Source organism: Balaenoptera borealis, assembly GCF_965194805.1.
Source record: "Balaenoptera borealis genome assembly, chromosome: 18".
Lineage (NCBI taxonomy): Eukaryota > Metazoa > Chordata > Mammalia > Artiodactyla > Balaenopteridae > Balaenoptera > Balaenoptera borealis.
Genome location: NC_138877.1, coordinates 2,527,506 through 2,535,136, shown reverse-complemented (window position 1 = coordinate 2,535,136; position 7,631 = coordinate 2,527,506). Strand labels below are relative to the sequence as shown.

General features: G+C 47.8%; 1 long non-coding RNA gene across 1 annotated transcript; it reads left to right on the top strand.

Moving 5' to 3' along the window:
• Positions 1-110: 110 nt before the first annotated feature.
• Positions 111-7,037, top strand: LOC309615414. Its single transcript, XR_014236805.1, has 3 exons — positions 111-438; positions 2,611-3,001; positions 6,530-7,037. It is a non-coding gene; the product is annotated as an uncharacterized lncRNA (long non-coding RNA).
• The last annotated feature ends 594 nt before the right edge of the window (positions 7,038-7,631 follow it).

Sequence of the window (7,631 nt, the reverse complement as noted above, 5' to 3'; positions counted from 1 at the left end):
GGCGCGCAGAGTGGCGCAGGCAGCGGCATTGGGCTGGGTTTAAGGTAGCGCCGCGCCGCCCGCGCTCCCCGCGGTCCTAGCGCCCGCCACGCCCGCCGCGCTGCGGCAGGCCCCGCGCCGCGTGCCCGAGCGCGGGACCGGGGGCGCCCCGAGCCCGGGCCTGACAAAGGGAGCGGAAGGCCGGAGCCCCGGGCCTTCAGGGCGGCCGCTCTCCTGCGGAGTCGAAGCCGGGAACCGAACCCTCGCTCGCTGCGGTGGCGGAGGTGCAGACTGAAATCGGGAGACTAGTTTTCACTTGGGCTCAGATGCTGCTTTGCGTTATGAAATAAAACTTAGCTGAGAGTTGGAGGGAAGGGGGTTGGTCTAATGAGCTTGAACGGACACCGCACTTCCTCTCTCCTTCCTCCTGCAGACACACAGGCGCAAGCTGTGCGGCAGGTGAGACGGGGGTGTGCGCCCAGCCCCCTCCCACGCGCACACACAGGCCGCTGTGGCCGCGCTCCCGGTCTGGTTCGGGGCTTCCTGGGCATCTCGGGCCGGCGCTGCGTTTAGGTCCCGCCCCGCGGTGCGGCCGGCTGGGGGGCGCCAGAGCACCGCCTCTGTCCCCGAGCTCGCCTGGCGCGCGTCTGCGGAGAGTCCGGGTGCAGGAGCGCGCGCCGGGGGCTCCCTACGCCGAACCGCGCTCCGAGGGCCAGCAGGGCCCGCCCTCGGGGACGCGAGAGGCGAGGACCCGAGTCCCCCACGGCCCGAAGCCGCCGCCGAACCGGGGGAGCCCGGCGCGGGGGGCGCCCGGGGTCGCGGCCGCTGCTTCCTGCTCTGCCCCCGCGGGGCGCATGTGGAAGCCTGAGCCCCGAGCCCGGGTCGCGGTTCTGCTCGCGGCCGGCGGCCTTCGCGCCCAGCCCGCGGCCGGGACAAAGAAACCCGCCGCCCGAGCCGCCCGGGAGCCGCCCGGTGCTCTCTGCGCCCGATCCCCGCGGGGCCGGCTGGAGCGCGGCGCCCCGACGCTCGCCCCCAGCCTGCCCGCGCGCCCCGCTCGCCCCTGCTCCTCTTTGTTCACATTGTCTTAGAAAGGGCCCGACTCTCGGGGCGAGCTGGTGAAAGTTGCCGAGACTGAGCACCGCTCCAGACCGCGGGACGTGCGAGTGAGAAGCAAAGTCGAAAGCAGCCTAGGACCCCTGCGCGGGGAAAGGGAACCGGAGCCTTTTTATGGGGAGAAGTCGGATCCGCCTCGGCGGTCAGCTCGAGGCTGGCGGCGAAGGACGGGGCTGGCCCTACTCGGGACGGAAGGCTTTCGCCGGAAGATGAAAGGGAGCAATGAATTTGCAGATTTCTCGGGCGCCGGAGGTGCCGGCGACCTGGAGCGACCTGCCCCTGCCCCCCGGGCGGGAAGGTGTGCTTGGCCCGCCGGGAGGAAGGAGGGGGCGCAGTGCCCTCCCTCTCCGTTCCCACACCCTTTGCCGCAGTCCCGGGTCATGGGGCGTCCGGGGCTGCCTCGTGCGTCTCGCTTACGCGTTTAGTGAGCTCCAGAGCCCTGCCCCGTGGTATTTACAGCAGTCACGTCGGCGGTGGGCTTTAACCTTAACTGCTCAGTGGCAGATACAAGAAGCTGGGGAGGAAGTGTCACTTCTCATAAAGCACCCGAGTAGCTCGCATTCATCACGCAGGCGTTACTGGACCGCTTGGGTACAAGGCGCGGGGTTGGCTACTTTTTTGTAAAACCTAATGAAGAAAGACAGGCAGGAGGACAGAGGGAACGATGGAGAGAGAGGGACGCTTGACAGGGCAAGACGAGCAGCACGTGGACATGTCCACTGAAGACAGGCCTGGGACAGTTTCCACCAGCTGTCTCCAAGCACATTCTTTCGGTCTGAATTTAGACCGTCAGCCAGTGAGCAGAGACCATTTCCGCTTCCGAAGCCTCGGCAGCCCGGTGACTGTCCCTTTAAAAGCGATGCAGCAGTGGGCGAGCGGGCTGGGAGCTGATGGAGCACTTTCCCGGCTGGAAGCCGCCTCCTCGGGCGCCTCTTGCCCACTGCAGTTGCCTAGCCCGCGTTTCCTCGCGGCTCCAACTCCAGCTGCAGGAAGCCTGTGCTGCTCCCTCGCCCCTTGAACTTGCCCATCAGGCTTCTCCCCCTGCTTCTCTTGGGTCGAGCTTTCCTCTTCCAGTAATAGGCACGGTATCCTTCCTTTCACCGATCACATCCCGTTTCTCTGGACCTCACCCACTGCCCAGGGCTGACTCCCTCAAGATCTCGCCCAACCCCGCCGTGGTCGAGAGCTCTGCTCACAAATACTCTTCAGTTAGTACACAGACGCTAAGCTCCAAGAGGACTGAGGCCTTGCTTCCTAGAGACAGGTGGTGTAATTGGCTTAATAACACCGCCTTGGAAGACTGTTGTTAGGAATAAAAGAAAAAATGCCCATGAAACAGGCAGCACACAATAGACACTTAAGACACGGTAGCTATTAGTACAATACTCCTAATATAGCTCCGTGGATTTCTGCTGCCCATGGGGTATTTAGCAAATGGTATTATTGATTTGAACCCCAACGGTCCCTTAGGCTACCTCTTCCCAGCATATTAATCTCTCTTGTTTCTCCTTTTTCCAGTTTGTCACCTGTCTTTCCTGCTGATAATTTGAGACTGAGACCCAAATAGGAGAAGTAACAAGGGAAGTGAAGAGAGATCCGGAGGGGAATGCGCACTTGGATTAGGGGTCTGCACGTCTGGACCCGGCTTTCCCCATCCCACCCACTCCCTGTGATTTCCCGTTCGCCCCTCACGGAACTGCTGAGCGGACGCAAAGACAGGTCTAGGATGCATTTGTGTAAAAACGGCCTGGAAGCTATCGAGTCTCTACAGATCCAAGGTGACCATTTGGGAAAAGTGTCCTGTCCGCCTCCACTACGTCATTAGCATGTGTCTCCTCCTTTGACTTCCCTGGACCCCCCAAATGCAGACCACCACAGAATGCTTTCCTTCCTTTCCTGCAACAACCAGGTGAGGGTCCTTCTGTGTCCACTCCCCCCATCCTCCCACCCTACAGCCTTTCATCTACTGGCAGGCTTTGGTGTGGGAACTCTGAGGAGTGGTGGGTGGGAACACTGGTTGGGAGGTTCAAGTCTGTTCCCAGTCTGACCCCCATGTCTGACCCCCATGACTGACTGGGTTTGAGCTTCAGTGGTTAAGAGGACAGAACCACTGTAGCCAACATTAATCTATGGCTTACTGTGCTCCAGAGGTTCAACTAAGTGCTTTCGTGCTTCATCTTTTTAATCCTCAAAACTACCTTACAAAGTAGGTACTGCTATTGTCCCATTTTACACATGAGGAAACTGGCTTATAAAGGTTGAGTAGGAGGCACAGTGCCCCGGGGCCAAGTCCATAGACCTCAGCGCCCCACGGTGCAGACCCCCAGCTGCCCTCTGTTATACTGCACGTATGCTTCTAAACATTTAGAAACAGCATGTTTCCATAAAATAAACATATAGGAATAAACAGCTTATATACATGTATAAACAACCAGTTAAAATGCATAATTAAGAAATAAAGACCACACAGTAGGAAAAGAAAGATAAGATTTCTAGGGAAAAAATTAACAAAAATGTGCAAGATTTATATGAATAAATGTGTTTAAAGCTCTCTAGGGACACAAAAGAAAACATGAACAAATGGAAAGCCACACAATATTCTTGGATAGAAAAACTCAATTTCATAAATATGCAACCATTCCTAAATTAATCTAAAAAACACTTAACATCATCATAATAAAAACACCAATAAGTGTTTTTTTATTAGAAGAACCGATTGCTAAAGTTAATATACAAAATTAAATTTAAATTGAGAAAAAAAGTTTGAAATTGACAAGAAAAATAAAAGGGTAACTAGCCATACAATATTATAAGTATTTTAAAGCTGTACTAATTAAAACAGAGTAGTATTATCCTATGACTTATTCATATTAGCATATGAATAAAGAGATAAAGCAATAACACAGAATAGGAATTTTAGAAATAGACTCAAACACATATTGGAATTTAATACATGATAATCAATGGGGGGGAAAATGAACTATTGAGTAAATGGTTTTGAAACAACTGAATAGACAACTAGAAAAAAAGCAGTAGTACCTATTCTTCACACTCTGCATGAGGGTAAAACCTAAATGGAACAAATATTTAAATATAAAAAATAAAGCCATAACAAGTACTAAAAGAAATAATGGAAGAATTCCTTTATAATCTGAGTTGTGAAGGCCTTAGTAATTGTATCACATAATCAAAACATCTAAAAGAGAGTAATGATAAATTCAACCACACACAAAACATTTGTTTAACTGTGTGGGGGAAAACACAAATTTAAGAGATAAATGACAAAATAGAAAAAAATGGGCATCTCATATCAAGATAAAGGACTAATTTCCCTAATATATTAAGAGCTCCTACAAATCAGTAAGAAAAATATGACTTCTGGTTTCCAGTCTGACATGCAGAACTTGGAGGTCCCCTCTCCTCACAAAAAGAAAAAAGTTGAACAGACTGAAAGTCAACAACACTTCTTAGATCCATCAAAGAATTGAGGTCACAGGATAAACTGCTGGTCTGGAAACTGGAGAGATAAGACAGACAGATACAGAGAATTCTTACTGGAGCAGAAGCCCACAGCTGGAACCAGTATCAGCAGGAACACTTTAAAGTGTAACTGATGAATTGCTGGGAGCTCAGTGTGGACAAGCTGAAAAGCCCAGAAGAGGCCCAGTCTCAGACCGGTCCTCACACTCTCCTGAGATTTACCTCCAGAAGCCCCATCAGGTTCTCACTGAGGATTTCTGAGAAAAATCCCCTCCTGCTTCCTTCAGGAAGAGGGAGGAAGTAATCATATTGAAACATGCCCGGAGTTCTCTGTTCTCTTTAACAAAGCCTGCCTTCAAGGGGAGCTATTTTACCAGGACCCAACCCACCTGGGGGGAGGGGAATATCCAACTCCAGCCCACTCCAGCCTTCAATGTGGGGAAGGAAAACACCAGACCCAGGCTCACTGAAAGACGGAGACCTAGTCATAGGACCACAGAACATTTCCGTGTCCCCACCTCACCACCACATCCACAGGGCTTCCATGTAATAACAGGGATTAGAGCTAAAAGAACTGCAAGACGCAGACCCTATTTAAGGAGTCTCCAGGGAAACCCAAAGACAACAGGGGAGACAGAAACAAGGACACCAGAAGAAATTTTAGCCCTTGACACCATAGCTACTGCAAACAGTAAAAACAGACTAGCTCCTAGCCAGGTAAACATAAAACCTCACACTAAAGGACTATCTACCTCAGTAATTTTTATCCAATACATCAAACTAGCTTTCAACAAAAAATTACAAGGCATGCTAAAAGCTTAAAAAAACAAATAAACCAGAGTATGAAGAGACAAGCAAGCATCAGAACCAGACTTAGACAGACTCATATATGACGGAGATTTTGGAATTTTCACACCAGGAATTTGAAATAACCATGATCCATATGCTAAGGGCTCTACTGGAAAAACTGGACAGCTGCAAGAATAGATGGGTAATGTAAGCAGAGAGATCAAGACTAAAGGAAGGAAAGACTCTAAAGGAAATACTAGACGTCAAAAACACTCTAACAGAATGAAGAATGCCTTTGATGGACTCATCCGTAGACTGGACACAGCCAAGTAAGGAACCAGTGAGTGTGAACATATGTTAATAGAAATTTCTCAATCTGAAATGCAAAGATTAAAAGAAAGAAAGGAACAGTGGAACAGAATAGCCAATAACTGGGGGACAATTACAAAAGGTGTAACATACACATAATGGGAAGATTGGAAGGAGAAGAAAGAGAGAAGAAAAAAAAATAAAAACAGAAGAAATATTTGAATTGATAACAGTTAAGACATCTCCAAAATTGATGACAGACTCTAAGCCACAGATCTAGGAAGCTCAGGGGTACTAAGTAAGAAAAATACCAAAAAATCTATGCTGTATATCATATTCAACATATCATATTCCATGTCTACAATGTAGACAACCAAAGACAAAGAGAAAATCTTGAAAAGGGCCAGAGAGGGGTAAAAAACCCTATCTATAGAGGAACAAGGGTAAGAATTACATCGGACTTGTCTTCAGAAACCATGCAAGCAAGGAAAGAGTGGAATGAAATATTTAAAGTGTTGAAAGAAAAAAAAATACTAACAACAGGATAAAATAGTCAGTTTACAGAAAAAGAAATGCAAATGGTTCTTAAACATTAGTAAATATGCTCAACTCCATTCATAACAAAAAAGGAACAAAAAATAAAACTGTGCTGATATACCATTTCTTACCTATAAATTTGACAAATATTAAAAATAATATGAACTGGTGTTAGAGTTTGGGGGATTCAGGCACTTTCATACATTACTGTGGAGATGAAATTGAGACAGCGTTTATGAAGGGCACTTCAGTAATATTGACTAAAATTACAAATACCCAGGTCCTTTGACTCAACAATCTCTCTTCTGGAAATTTATCTTAGCTATCTATGGGCACATGTGCAGAATCGTGTGTCTAGAAGATTCCTCACTGAAGCACTATTCGTGGTAGCAAAAGATTGGAAACAGCCCATCAAGAATGTCCATCATGAATGACTGGTCACATGAATTATAATAAATCCATAAAGTAAAATCTTGAGCAGTTTGTTAAAGGAAAAAAAAAAAAGGGAAGCTTTTTGTATACTGATATGAACTAATCTCCAAAGAATATTGTTAAGGAAAAAACTACAGTGCAGAACAGTATATATGTTATGCCATCATTTGTGTCCTAAAAAGAAAGCTTTTCTATTTATACATGTAATTAATATCTCTATAAATACATGCAATCTCTTTGGTTGCCTCCAGGAAAAGAAATTGTATAGCTGAGGGATAAGGGGTAGGAGGGAGAATTCTCACTATATACACTTCTTACCTTTTTGAACCACAAGAATGTAGTATCTATTTACAAAGGCATAAGCCTGGTTTAATTTTTTTAATAATTACATTTCCCTCCTTCAAAGGAGTGGAAGCACAGTGCCTGATGCAAAGATCTTGGGAGAAACCGTAGAAGATGCTGTGATTAGGGACCACGTTCCCACACACGACCCCAGGAGCATGAACTGACACATCTCTGAAAACGTGACAACGTCTAACTCCTCCGGCTCCAGGGCAGCTCTGTGGGTTGCTTCTCTTCGCTGTCTCTCCACTGCAGTGCCTGTCTTTCCTTAGCCATGCTCAGCTCTCTTCCTGCCCATCTTGCCTTCCTGCCTGTCCCTATGTCTCCTGTCACAAAACGTGGCTGACAAAGCCCGGGACTTTCTTCACTTACAGTTGTCCCAACATGACATCACTTTGCTGCCCACCTCCCACTCCGAGTGCATCCTTGTGGCCAGCAAGCTGCCAGCTTCCTCATGTGGTCTCCCCTTCTTGTTTGCCTCTTTAACTCCATTTTTCTTCACTTTCATTTTGGTCACTCCAGTGTAGTCCATTTTAACTTTTCTTGCCTATTTCCCTAACTTTTAGAATACAGATGGAGGTCAAACAGTAACAACAACAACAAAACAATAATATGTATCAAATATATTTATAGAAAGTTAATATTTATAG